Genomic DNA, 15,308 nt, shown 5'->3' on the forward strand with positions numbered 1-15,308 from the left:
TATTTTCTCTATATATTTTGCAGTCCGCGCTATCAAATCTCGGCTGCGTCCTAAACTGATACGTTCAGTTCGCAGGAGCGGCGAACGTGTCCAAATACGTAGTGTTCATTAAACTGTCCGCAAAAAGAACCCGGATTAAGTCCTGTTAAGTTCTGTTTATGTTTAAGATATTTGGGACGCAGCCCTCAGATTCTTCACGTCACCTGCACACAGCGTTAAACACGCTGCGCAAAAGTGAAAGTCGTCCGTGTAAAACACCGTGAGCTGTATATGGTTGTGCGGATTAAACGATTCCTCGATGCAAAAAATTTTAATCGACGATTTTTAGTAATCGAGTTACTCGAGGAATCGTTTCAGCCCTAGTTGCGTGCATGTGGGATGGTAAGTGAAATCTGTGTCTCTTTGATAATCTGTAGGCAATAAAATCACTGCATCATAAAGGTTTGATTTATTAGGTTTGTTTTGATCTTTTCTGAATACATTAATGGTTTCCTGTCAGGAATAGGCATTGTTAGGCTTCTCGGAATGTACATATTCAAACAAACAAAAAAAGTAATGAAGTACAGAACAGAGGCATACACTGATCAGCCATAACATTAAAACCACCTCCTTGTTTCTACACTCACTGTCCATTTTATCAGCTCCACTTACCATATAGAAGCACTTTGTAGATCTACAATTAATGACTGTAGTCCATCTGTTTCTCTGAATGCTTTGTTAGCCCCCTTTCATGCTGTTTTTCAATGGTCAGAGCTCTACCAAGACCACTACAGAGCAGGTATTATTTAGGTGGTGGATCATTCTCAGCACTGCAGTGACACGGACATGGTGGTGGTATGTTAGTGTGTGTTGTGCTGGTATGAGTGGATAAGACACAGAAATGCCAATTGAGTTTTTAAACACCTCACTGTCACTGCCAGACTGAGAATAGTCCACAAACCAAAAATATCCAGCCAACAGCTCCCCGTAGGCAGCGTCCTGTGACCACTGATGAAGTTCTATAAGATGACCAACTCAAACAGCAACAATAGATGAGCGATCGTCTCTGACTTTACATCTACAAGGTGGACCAACTAGGTAGGAGTGTCTAATAGAGTGAACAGTGAGTAGACACGGCATTTAAAAACTCCATCAGCATTGCTGTGTATTATCCACTCATACCAGCACAACACACACTAACACACCACCACCATGTCAATGTCACTGCAGTGCTGAGAATCATCCACCACCTTAATAATACCTGCTCTGTGGTGGTCCTGTGGGGGTCCTGACCATTGAAGAACAGGATGAAAGCAGATTAAAAAAAGGTATGTAGAGAAACAGATGAGTACAGTCAGTAATTGTAGAACTACAAAGTGCTTCTATATGGTAAGTGGAGCTGATAAAATGGACAGTGAGTGTAGAAACAAGGAGGTGGTTTTAATGTTATATATATATATTAGGGATGTAATGATACACTCTACCCACGATGCAATGCGATTCACGATACTGGGTTCATGATACGATTTTTTCCCTATTTTTTAAACTGAAATTGAAGACAAATGATGACAAAGTTTCCTTTTATTATTTCTCTTAAAAGAAGAAAAATGAATACTGTATTTGTGATTAGCTTTTATTTATAATGAATGCCCTTTTATTTCTGAGGTAGGTACTAACTATGTAAAACAATTTTAAATTAAGCCCAATTTGGCTGAAAAACCCCGAATCTGGCAACCAGGCGTATAGCGCCAGTGACGGCAACCAGGCGAGGTGTATAGCACCAGTGCCCTCTGCTGTTTAAAGTAAATATCAATTCATTCATTTTACATGTCAAGTCGATTAGAATCGTGGAATTTTTGAATTGGTTATCAACCGTCTTGCGGGCAGCACGGTGGCTAAGTGGGTAGCACTGTCGCCTCACAGCGAAAAGGTCCTGGGTTCGATCCCCGGGTGGGGTGGTCCAGGTCCTTTCTGTGCGGAGTTTGCATGTTCTCCCCGTGTCTGCGTGGGTTTCCTCCGGGTGCTCCGGTTTCCTCCCACAGTCCAAAAACATGCCACTAGGCTAATTGGAGACACTGAATTGTCCCATAGTTACCTAGCCGCTGGGATGCACTGACCAGTGCATTGTAGTGCCAGTCCCAAGCCTGGATAAATAGGGAGGGTTGTGTCAGGAAGGGCATCCGGCATAAAAACTGTGCCAAATCCCGCCGGCGACCCCTAAAAAGGGAAGAAGCCGGAAATGCCGACCCCGTAACCGAAAAACGGGACAAAAGGCTGAGGAACAAGAAGAAGAAGAGGTTATCAACCGTCTTGCGGTGCATCGTTACATCATATATATATACAGTGTATCACAAAAGTGAGTACACCCCTCACATTTATGCAAATATTTCATTATATCTTTTCATGGGACAACACTATAGACATGAAACTTGGATATAACTTAGAGTAGTCAGTGTACAGCTTGTATAGCAGTGTAGATTTACTGTCTTCTGAAAATAACTCAACACACAGCCATTAATGTCTAAATGGCTGGCAACATAAGTGAGTACACCCCACAGTGAACATGTCCAAATTGTGCCCAAAGTGTCAATATTTTGTGTGATCACCATTATTTTCCAGCACTGCCTTCACCCTCCTGGGCATGGAATTCACCAGAGCTGCACAGGTTGCTACTGGAATCCTCTTCCACTCCTCCATGATGACATCACGGAGCTGTTGGATGTTAGACACCTTGAACTCCTCCACCTTCCACTTGAGGATGCGCCACAGGTGCTCAATTGGGTTTAGTCCATCACCTTTACCTTCAGCTTCCTCAGCAAGGCAGTTGTCATCTTGGAGGTTGTGTTTGGGGTCGTTATCCTGTTGGAAAACTGCCATGAGGCCCAGTTTTCGAAGGGAGGGGATCATGCTCTGTTTCAGAATGTCACAGTACATGTTGGAATTCATGTTTCCCTCAATGAACTGCAGCTCCCCAGTGCCAGCAACACTCATGCAGCCCAAGACCATGATGCTACCACCACCATGCTTGACTGTAGGCAAGATACAGTTGTCTTGGTACTTCTCACCAGGGCGCCGCCACACATGCTGGACACCATCTGAGCCAAACAAGTTTATCTTGGTCTCGTCAGACCACAGGGCATTCCAGTAATCCATGTTCTTGGACTGCTTGTCTTCAGCAAACTGTTTGCGGGCTTTCTTGTGCGTCAGCTTCCTTCTGGGATGACGACCATGCAGACCGAGTTGATGCAGTGTGCGGCGTATGGTCTGAGCACTGACAGGCTGACCTCCCACGTCTTCAACCTCTGCAGCAATGCTGGCAGCACTCATGTGTCTATTTTTTAAAGCCAACCTCTGGATATGACGCCGAACACGTGGACTCAACTTCTTTGGTCGACCCTGGCGAAGCCTGTCCTGGAAACCTGGAACCTGGAAAACCGCTGTATGACCTTGGCCACCATGCTGTAGCTCAGTTTCAGGGTGTTAGCAATCTTCTTATAGCCCAGGCCATCTTAGTGGAGAGCAACAATTCTATTTCTCACATCCTCAGAGAGTTCTTTGCCATGAGGTGCCATGTTGAATATCCAGTGGCCAGTATGAGAGAATTGTACCCAAAACACCAAATTTAACAGCCCTGCTCCCCATTTACACCTGGGACCTTGACACATGACACCAGGGAGGGACAACGACACATTTGGGCACAATTTGGACATGTTCACTGTGGGGTGTACTCACTTATGTTGCCAGCCATTTAGACATTAATGGCTGTGTGTTGAGTTATTTTCAGAAGACAGTAAATCTACACTGCTATACAAGCTGTACACTGACTACTCTAAGTTATATCCAAGTTTCATGTCTATAGTGTTGTCCCATGAAAAGATATAATGAAATATTTGCAGAAATGTGAGGGGTGTACTCACTTTTGTGATACACTGTATATATATAAAATGATTTAGGTCAAAATCTAAATGGTTAAGGTCAATTCTGATTAATTTTTTTAATCCATAATCGGCCGTCTAGTGACGGATCTCTGCTTACTTTACCAAGAGACGTGTGTCAGAGAAAAACATTATTTATTTATTCGGATTTTAACGTTATGTTTTACACACTTTGTTTACATTCATGACAAATGATCTGTTCAAGTTTTTCTTAATATCAAACACAGTCATGGACAATTTTGTATCTTCAAATTCACCTCACTTGCATGTCTTTGTACTGTGGGAGGAAACATGAGCTCCAAGAGAAAACCCACACAGACACGGGGAGAACATGCAAACTCCACACTGAAAAGACCCGGACCATTTCATCCGGGAAACGAACCCAGGACCTTCTTGCTGGGAGGTGACAGTGTGAGAAAGTCATAAAAAAATATTATAAACAAACTATTTTTTTAAACCCTACATAGTAGTTAAGGTTGTACATACTCAACACAAATAAGCAGATGCAAGCTCTTCCAGCTAGACAAGATTGATTTCACACATCACTCTGTTTCAAAGTGAGTCCGGATGCAATTTCTAATGCAACACAAGCACCGCAAAGTGGTGATGTAGTGGCTGTATGTCGTTTTAACTGCATGTCTGTAAGTGTGTTTATGCCCAGTCTGTCTTAATGTTTAAAAATAAACTAGTTTGGCACTACAACCTTTTAACACACTTCATGAACTTGACATTCACTTTGACAAGGAAACTGTCAAGTGAAAGTGAAAACAGCTTCAGGTTGAACCTCATGTTAGATTAAACTAAAGCTTAAATGAGTCTCAACATATTCACATTTACATTTTCAGCATTTAGCAGATGCTTTTATCCAAAGTGTCTTACAGGACTGTGACAGTATATTGTCTAAGCAATTAAGGGTTAAGGACCTTGCTCAAGGGCCCAACAGTGGCAATTTGGCAGTGGTGGGGCTTGAACCAGCAACCTTTGGATTACTAGTCTACCAGTTCCAGTACCTTAACAGCTAGGCCACAACTGTCCCATGTTAACTGTCGCATATTAACATGACAGCATATTATCAGCAATAATACACTAGGATTTAGTCTATATTTACAGATAAACATACAGATACAGTGGTTTACATTAATGACAGTTATGACTATTATTTGACAGAGGGAATTTAAACAAGCCAGCCCTACTATCTGTTAATTACTTTCAATGTCTTCAGTGTTTCACTTTATTTTGCATGAGAGTCTTTATCTCAGGGGTGAATGGAGGAAAACACAATTAATTCCACCAAAATTACACCTGTTAAGCTTGCGTGAGACTGTGCTAGTGTAGGATCAGTGGTCATGGAACACACAATGTGACAAATTAAAGAATCTAAGGCTCATTTTGTACAAATAGTCCAGTTTACTAACGTCAAATAAAATGTTAAAGTGCATCTGTGTTGATCCTCTCTGTCCTCTCTGAAACTAATCCCCCTCATACCACACATCAGTGTAACTTCAAATAAAATCACTGTTGTTTAAAACCAGAAACGGTTGCAGTATTTTTACATTGACAAGCCATCAAGCAGTCACAACATAACCACAATATTTATCAATGGTGAAAACTCTTTCTTTAGATACACTTGGTCTGTCAAAAACCATCCAATTTAAGTTACTTAAAAGCGAGACCATTAACACAATATACAGGGGTTGGACAAAATAACTGAAACACCTGGTTGCGGCCAATACAGCGTCAATTCGTCTTGGAAATGACATATACAAGTCCTGCACAGTGGTCAGAGGGATTTTAAGCCATTCTTCTTGCAGGATAGTGGCCAGGTCACTACGTGATGCTGGTGGAGGAAAACGTTTCCTGACTCGCTTCTCCAAAACAACCCAAAGTGGCTCAATAATATTTAGATCTGGTGACTGTGCAGGCCATGGGAGATGTTCAACTTCACTTTCATGTTCATCAAACCAATCTTTCACCAGTCTTGCTGTGTGTATTGGTGCATTGTCATCCTGATACACGGCACCGCCATTGGATGCACATGGTCCTCCAGAATGGTTCGGTAGTCCTTGGCAGTGACGCGCCCATCTAGTACAAGTATTGGGCCAAGGGAATGCCATGATATGGCAGCCCAAACCATCACTGATCCACCCCCATGCTTCACTCTGGGCATGCAACAGTCTGGGTGGTACGCTTCTTTGGGGCTTCTCCACACCGTAACTCTCCCGGATGTGGGGAAAACAGTAAAGGTGGACTCATCAGAGAACAATACATGTTTCACATTGTCCACAGCCCAAGATTTGCGCTCCTTGCACCATTGAAACCGACGTTTGGCATTGGCACGAGTGACCAAAGGTTTGGCTATAGCAGCCCGGCCGTGTATATTGACCCTGTGGAGCTCCCGACGGACAGTTCTGGTGGAAACAGGAGAGTTGAGGTGCACATTTAATTCTGCCGTGATTTGGGCAGCCGTGGTTTTATGTTTTTTGGATACAATCCGGGTTAGCACCCGAACATCCCTTTCGGACAGCTTCCTCTTGCATCCACAGTTAATCCTGTTGGATGTGGTTTGTCCTTCTTGGTGGTATGCTGACATTACCCTGGATACCGTGGCTCTTGATACATCACAAAGACTTGCTGTCTTGGTCACAGATGCGCCAGCAAGACGTGCACCAACAATTTGTCCTCTTTTGAACTCTGGTATGTCACCCATAATGTTGTGTGCATTGCAATATTTTGAGCAAAACTGTGCTCTTACCCTGCTAATTGAACCTTCACACTCTGCTCTTACTGGTGCAATGTGCAATTAATGAAGATTGGCCACCAGACTGGTCCAATTTAGCCATGAAACCTCCCACACTAAAATGACAGGTGTTTCAGTTATTTTGTCCAACCCCTGTACATTCAAAATTCAGCTATGCTTAAAACACCCCCATATACATCAAAATCATAAACATATTCTGCTTACTAGCTTTGTGTAATGTTAGGATATGTCAGTGTTCCCAAGTTGTTCATACTGTAGTAATGTTTTATTGTGGAAGGACCCCTTTTTACATTTTTACATACATATGTGTATTTTACTGGGTTATAATGGGTCAAAAAACTGTTTTGTTTAAAACAAGGTGTAAACTAGGTGTATAAATACCAATTACGGCTTAAACGTGGGATTATTATGATAATTAAATTAAAATTGGGATGCTTGGTTAAATTTGACAGTTTGTTCTTTTTTTATTCAGTGATAGTTTCCTCTCTTGAAAATATGTGTATTTTTACTGGGTTTTAATGGGTCATCTAGTGACAGACCTTCACTTACTCAAATGGCATTTGCCCAAAAAGAAAACTGTTTAAAAATGTTTTGGTTTATATTATGTCTTGGACATATAAATACCAATTACGGCTTAAACATGAGATTAATTTGGTGAGCAAATTTGGGATGCTTCGTTAAATTTGACAGTTTTTAAAGGATTTTTGTTCTTTTGTTATTTTTCTTCATAGTATTTTTACTGGGTTTTAATGGGTCATCTAGTGACAGATCTTTACTTACTCAAAGGACAAAAAAAGACAAAAAAACTGGTTTGGTTTTAATCCTGGACACCCAGGCTGTAAAACAGGCATATAAATACCAATTACGGCTTAATGGTGGGATTATTGTGATAAATAAATTAAATTTGGGAAGCAATTTGGGATTTTTTTATCCACAGTAATAGTTTCCTCTGTTGAAAATATGTGTAATTTTACTGGGTTATAATGGGTCATCTAGTGACAGACCTTTACTTTCTTTTTCTTTACAAAAAAACAGTTTTGCTTTTAATCCTGGTGGACACCCAGGGTGTAAACCAGGCGTATAAATACCAATTACGGCTTAAACGTGGGATTATTTTAATAAGTAAATTAAATTTGAGATGCTTGGTTAAATTTCACAGTTTTTAAAGGATTTTATTTTTTTTTTTATCCATGATGTGTAAATTAAATTTGGGATGCTTGGTTAAATTTGACAGTTTTTAAAGGATTTTTGTTTCTTTTTAATCCAGTAATAGTTTCCTCTTTTAAAAATATGTGACTTATTACTTATAATGAGTCATCTAGTGACAGACCTTTACTTTCTTAAAGGACATTTGCCCAAAAAGAAAACAAAATGTTTTGCTTGTAATCTTGGACACCCAGGGTGTAAACCAGGTGTATAAATAATACGGCTTAAACAGGGGATTATTATTATGAGTAAATTAAATTTGGAATGCTTGGTTAAATTCGACAGTTTTTAAAGGATTTTTGTTTTTATCCACAGTAATAGTTTTCTCTCTTAAAAATATGTGTATTTTTACTGGGTTTTAATGGGTCATCCTGGTCTTAATCTTGGACACCCAGGGTGTAAACCAGGCGTATAAATACCAATTACGTCTTAAACGTGGGATTATTATAATAAGTAAATTGAATTTGGAATGCTTGGTTACATTTGACAGTGTGGTTGAACGTTAGTTGCAGTTTTGGGGGGGTTCAGCACTAAAACAATGCCTATTATTTAGCTATAAGATGTATAAGATGTTATACTGCCACATAACATGTAAACTCTTTAAGTTTACATTGCTTAAATGTGGAATAAGAGGGGAAAATGTGTCTTTCATAAAAAGTGAAAAACATAAGAGGTTAATATATTCATATAAAAATGTACGTTCTGGGGTTCTTTTTAAAAGTTTCTGTTCTTTTTTCATCCACAGTAATAGTTTCCTCTCCTAAAAATATGTGTATTGTTATGTATAATGGGTCATCTAGGGACAGACTTTACTTACTCAAAGGACATTTGCCCAAAAAGAAAACAAAACCAGGCGTATAAATACCAATTACGACTTAATGGTGGGATTATTAGGATAAATAAATTGAATTTGGGATGCTTGGTTACATTTGACAGTGTGGTTGAACGTTAGTTGCAGTTTTCGGGGCTTCAGCACTAAAACAATGCCAACAGTCAGTGATGGTTAAAAACCAACTTCTAGTGGTTTCTCTTTACCACAGAGCCTCTTTATGTTTTACCTGCTTTGCGTGAATATTTACCGGGGACATTTCTTACCACCTTTCAGTTTTAATATCATAACAGGACCAGCTGAGAGGACATTCTATTATTATTTAGCTATAAGATGTAAAATGTTATACTGCCACATAACATGTAAATACTTTACATTCACATAAAGTGCATAAATGTGGGATAGGAGCTAAAATCTGTGTTTTATAACCACTACAAAACATGAGAAGTTAATATCATTAAAAAATTTGCATTCTGGGGTTCTTTTTAAAGGGGGTTATAGTTTCCTCTCTTGAAAATATGTGTATTTTTACTGGGTTTTAATGGGTCATCTAGTGACAGACCTTTACTTACTCAAAGGACATTTGCCCAAAAAGAAAACAAAACCAGGCGTATAAATACCAATAATGGTGGGATTATTAGGATAAGTAAATTTAATTTGGGATTCTTGGTTAAATTTGACAGCAGTTTTGGGGGGTTCAGCACTAAAACAATGCCAACAGTCAGTGATGGTTAAAAACCAACTTCTAGTGGTTTCTCTTTACCACAGAGCCTCTTTATGTTTTACCTGCTTTGCGTGAATGTTTCCTGGGAACACGTCTTACCACCTTTTACATTTAATATCATAACAGGAGCAGCTAAAAGGACTTGGTGTTGTTTTTATCAGTAAATTTTATCAGTGTTTTTTCCACCCGAGCGTTTCCACAACTCGACGATAAATATGAACTGACAACCTCACGATCGTCTCGTGCCACCAAACGTATCGACCAAAGCACGAGCCCAACTGCAACCACGAGATCGTTTAAATCCTTATATTGCAAAGTAAATGTAGAGAAATCTCGATCCCAGCAGTTCTTACCTTATTCTCAGCGTGTAGGTGGTGTAGAGCTGAATCTGTCCAGCAGTGCATGGATTACTGACTGTTCGCTTCAGTTCAGTTCAGATCAGTTTAAGCGTTCGCTTGATCCACTGTGTAGTAAGTAGATCTATAAATCCAGGTCCACGCTTTTATACCCGTGCAGTGCCATGCGTATATACGATCACACCACTCCGACTAGATCGCATCAAACTCATACTAGATCACAACCGATCACCACTTTATTTTTCTATAACAGCACCATCCGTTCCTCGCTGTTGACGCATCACATGTTAGGACAATATGGAGTTTCTTAAAGGGCCACAGCGGTTAAAAAGCGCATCGCTTCGTGAAAAACAAACGCGGGTGTCAGGCAGGTCTCCGTACTGTATATCCAAGGACGGATCAAGGATAGTCTGGGCCCCTGGGCAAAGAGTTGCCCAGGGCCCCCTCCAAAAACATAAATAGATTAATACATTAAACCAGAGTTTCTGAACCTTTACTCAGTCACGGCACCCTTTAAAAGTGTTCAAAATATTGAATTACCCCAGCCTACAATGTATTGAAAGGCACTTCATCTCTGCGTCCCTCCTCGCACCACACCCCCCTCCCCTTGGTGAACCAGCTCCCAGTTGCAAATGATAGGCACTGCTTCCGCCACACCCCCTCCCCCTTGGTGGAGCAACGCTCGATCGCGCCCCCCCCCCCCCCCCCCCCCCCCCCCTCCCCCTCCCCTTGTGTGCAGTTGGTGCGTACGGTGGCTTGCCTGGCAATTTCTAGGTCCCTAGAAGATCAAGGACCCATGGTGAACGACTGCTGTAGAAGTCTAGGGGCCCCAAAAGCATGGCTAGGGCCCCCGGAGCCCCCCCTCAGGACCCCCTAACCTCGAGGGCCCCTGGGCACTGGCCCGGTCAGTAATCCAGCCATGTGTATATCATCTATTTAATCATCACTTTAGTTTTAAAATAATAATTTCTAACTTTGCTTTATATTACCCATTGAATATACACTGATCAGCCATAACATTAAAACCACCTCTTGGTTTCTACACTCACTGTCCATTTTTATCAGCTCCACTTACCATATACAGGCACTTTGAAATTCTACAATTACTGACTGTAGTCCATCTGTTTCTCTACATACCTTTTTGGCCTGCTTTCACCCTGTTCTTCAATGGTCAGGACCACCACAGAGCAGGTATTATTTAGGTGGTGGATCATTCTCACCACTGCTGGTGATGGTGTGTTAGTGTGTGTTGTGCTGGTATGAGTGGATCAGACACAGCAGCGCTGCTGGAGTTTTTAAATACCGTGTCCACTCACTGTCCACTCTATTAGACACTCCTACCTAGTTGGTCCACCTTGTAGACGTAAAGTCAGAGATGATCGCACATCTATTGCTGCTGTTTGAGTTGGTCATCTTCTAGACCTTCATCACTGGTCACAGGATGCTGCCCACGGGGCGCTGTTGGCTGGATATTTTTGGTTGGTGGACTATTCTCTGTCCAGCAGTGACAGTGAGGTGTTTAAAAACTCCATCAGCGCTGCTGTGTCTGATCCACTCATACCAGCACAACACACACTAACACACCACCACCAAGTCAGTGACATTGCAGTGCTGAGAATGATCCACCACCCAAATAATACCTGCTCTGTGGTGGTCCTGTGGGGGTCCTGACCATTGAAGAACAGAGTAAAAGGAGGTTAAAAAAGCATGTTGAGAAACATATGGACTACAGTCAGTAATTGTAGAACTACAAAGTGCTTCTATATGGTAAGTGGAGCTGATAAAATGGACAGTGTGTGTAGAAACAAGGAGGTGGTTTTAATGTTATGGCTAATCGGTGTAGTTTTTAGCTTTTGCAATGATATGCATCATTCATGCTAATCAGCGTTGCACTGTGTACAACCTCAGCTCAGAAAAAGCTTAGACAGTATAGAAAATGCAGTGTTCCTTGCATATACTTCAACTTTTAACTCCTTCCAAACTTTATAAACTCAAGATATTTCATGTTTTGTGTGGTCACCATCATTTACCTGCGTTTCAAACATGCAACACATTCCAAAAAAGTTGGGACAGTAAAGCATTTACCACCTTGAAGCATTGCCTTTCCTTCTCACAACACTTTAGCACAGAGGATACTAACTCATGAAGTGTTTTAGGTGTTATTTTGTCCCATTTTTCATGCAAATATGCAGCAGTATAGAGTTGTCATCACATTTTTCGTTTTAAAGTCTCCACACATTCTCTGTAAGGGCTGCAGTCAGGTCAGTACAGCATCTGTACTCTCTTCTTCCTCAGCCATGCCTTTGTAATGTGTGCAGGGGCAGCACGGTGGCTAAGTGGGTAGCACTGTCGCCTCACAGCAATAAGGTCCTGGGTTCGATCCCCAGGTGGGGCGGTCCGGGTCCTTTCTGTGTGGAGTTTGCATGTTCTCCCCGTGCCTGCGTGGGTTTACTCCAGGTGCTCCGGTTTCCTCCCACAGTCCAAAGACATGCAAGTGAGGTGAATTGGAGACACAAAATTGTCCATGACTGTGTTCGATATAACCTGTGTCTGTCATGAATGTAACCAAAGAGTGTAAAACATGACATTAAAATCCTAATAAATAAATAAATAAAATAAATGTGTGTTTTGCATTGTGTTGTTGAAAAATGCATGGACGTCCCTGGAAAAGATAACGTCTTGAAGGCAGCACGTGTTGCTCTAAGATCTCAATGTACTTTTCTGCATTAATGCTGCCATCACAGAAGTGTAAAATCTTTGCTAATCTTTACACAACCCCATACCATAACAAACTCTCCTTTTTGTCTTTGGTCTGGAGCAAAAAAAGATCTGGAATACTGAGGAATCAGAGATCAGCTTAGGCTTGCGTCCTTTACGCACTGAAATTCCTCCAAATTCCTTGAACCGTTTAATGATATTATGCACTGTAGAGGGAGAAATATGCAAATCCCTTTCAATCTTTCTTTGAGCAACATTAAAACTGCATTAAAACACTGCAGCACAACAACCTGTAAGAATGCGTGAGATGGAAAAACACTTTACACCTGTTTTGGGGCAGCGTAAAGAATCCAAAGAACCCAAGCAAAATTCTTCCGTAAAGACTGGCTAGAAGCAAGATTAAAACCACAGATCACCAGCACTCATGTTAGTTATGTCTCCACCCTACAACTTGCTGCAATCTTGTGCATTTGTCCTGGCGGTGGGTCTGGTGCCACCCAAAAACACTGGCTGCAAGGTGGGAATACACCCTTTACAGGTCCAATGTACAACACACACTTCACCACTTACTTACTCACTTACAGCTGAAGGCAAATTAGAGCAGTTAATCCAGCTTTGCGTGTTTTTTTTTATCAGTGGGAGGTAACCAGAGTACTTGAAAGAAAAGCAAATATGTGCAGGGGGAACATATCAAACCACTTACATACATGACTAGAGGCAAGGTCCAGTGTGCTGTGCTCAACAAGCCACATCACCTTGCCACCCATGCTAATTGATTATCTCCTTTAATTAACCAAGCTGAATGCATCCTTAAATTCTTGATTTTTAGAAGTGTGGTGATGATAATCAGAATGATGATGACGATTGCTGGAATTCAGGGTTCAAATTCCCAATGATGCTGTGGCTGTTTAGGCTTCTACATACAGACATGACTGGCTATGTCTGAGGGGAATGGCTGAAATTGGCACCCTGTCCAGGGTGTGTTTTGCCTTGTGTCTAGTGAATGCAGAAAAGCAGGAACGGTCAAGAGCCGGACCAAGATAAATCAGTGGTAAATCATATCATATGGACTGATAATAAAATGAAACTTTAAAACAATTATAACTTTAAAAGACATTGTGAGAAATTTTAAAGGGTATATACACTGATCAGCCATAACATTAAAACAACCTCCTTATTTCTACACTCACTGTCCATTTTATCTGCTCCACTTACCATATAGGAGCACTTTATAGTTCTACAATAACTGACTGTAGTCTATGCATGCTTTGTTAACCCCCTTTCATGCTGTTCTTCAATGGTCAGGACTCTCCAAGGACCACCACAGAGCAGGTATTATTTGGGTGGTGGATCATTCTCAGCACTGCAGTGACACTGACATGGTGGTGGTGTGTTAGTGTGTGTTGTGCTGGTATGAGTGGATCAGACACAGCAGCACTGCTGGAGTTTTTAAACACCTCACTGTCCCTGCTGGACTGAGAATAGTCCACCAACCAAAAATATATCAGCCAACAGTGTCCTGTAGGCAGCGTCTTGTGACCACTGATGAAGGTCTAGAAGATGACCAACTCAAACAGCAGCAATAAATAAGTGATCGCCTCTGACTTTACGTCTACAAGGTGGACCAACTAGGTAGGAGGCATTCTGATGGAAACCTGTTTACCCGCCGAGGTTAAGGATTAAAGTCGAGACTGCCGTGACAACTATGCTGCTCCTGCCGGATGTGACGGGTCTGGAGTAATTGCACCAAGAATGACAAGAAATCACTACAGACTTTATTGAAGACTAGAGCGAATAACAACTCTAATATTATCTATTTATCTATTTATTACCAGTTATAACTTTTAGATAATTTAATTCTGTGTTTGTATGCTCTGTGTAAATTGTGTATTTATTTAAAGTATCCTCCAGGCCACCCAAGAAGGATGGGCCCTGCTGAGTCTGGTTCCTCTCAAGGTTTCTTCCTGTAATTTTCAGGGAGTTTTTCCTTGCCACAGTCACCCTCGGCTTGCTCAACAGGGGGTATCTGTTGGTCCTGGATTTTGTAAAGTTGCTTTGAGACAATGTCTATTGTAAAAAGCGCTATATAAATAAAGTTGACTTGACTTGACTTGACTGTGTCTGATCCACTCATACCAGCACAACATGAATTATTCACCACCTAAATAATACCTGCTCTGTGGTGGTCCTGACCATTGAAGAACAGGATAAAAGCAGGCTAAAAAAGTATGTAAGGGAATAGATGGACTACAGTCAGTAATTGTAGAACTTCAAAGTGCTTCTATATGGTAAGTGGAGCTGATAAAATGGACAGTGAGTGTAGAAACAAGGAGGTGGTTTTAATGTTATAGCTGATCAGTGTATGTAACATATGAAGCAAAAGTGGCACAACACCCATCAACCCATCAACATATACCTTGCTTTCTGCATTGTAAATTTACTGTGGCATCAAATATGCTACTGTATGCATTAAATGTATTAAATATACAGTTATACCGTTTGAACAAATCACAATTAACATACATGCATTTTTATACATTGCTACAGTGGTTGTTTTAAAAGGATGAATAATGCTGCTCATTTAAAGAATGTTGCCCTTGTTACAAAGTCAACATTAGCAGTGGTATCATAGTATCATATCATGCTAACAAATTAACACAACAGTCTGTTATGTTTTCAACTGTGAGCAGTAAATTGGGATGGTACAAAAAACTCTAGAAGTTTTTATAACATGAGAAATGTAAACAAGCCAGACCAGCTCTGCCTTTTTCATGAGCTGTTTCCTGAGGGTTATTACACACTT

General features: G+C 41.0%; 1 protein-coding gene across 1 annotated transcript in view; it reads right to left on the bottom strand.

Moving 5' to 3' along the window:
* The window catches only part of bahd1 (bromo adjacent homology domain containing 1), a 185,192-nt gene extending 175,362 nt beyond the window's left edge, over positions 1-9,830 (bottom strand). Inside the window, exon 1 of the mRNA XM_063006797.1 lies at positions 9,785-9,830. The gene's annotated coding sequence lies outside the window, so the exon portion shown is untranslated. The remainder of the gene's footprint in view (positions 1-9,784) is intronic.
* Positions 9,831-15,308: the final 5,478 nt, after the last annotated feature.

This window comes from Trichomycterus rosablanca, chromosome 13 (assembly GCF_030014385.1).
Source record: "Trichomycterus rosablanca isolate fTriRos1 chromosome 13, fTriRos1.hap1, whole genome shotgun sequence".
In the NCBI taxonomy this organism is placed as follows: Eukaryota; Metazoa; Chordata; class Actinopteri; order Siluriformes; family Trichomycteridae; genus Trichomycterus; species Trichomycterus rosablanca.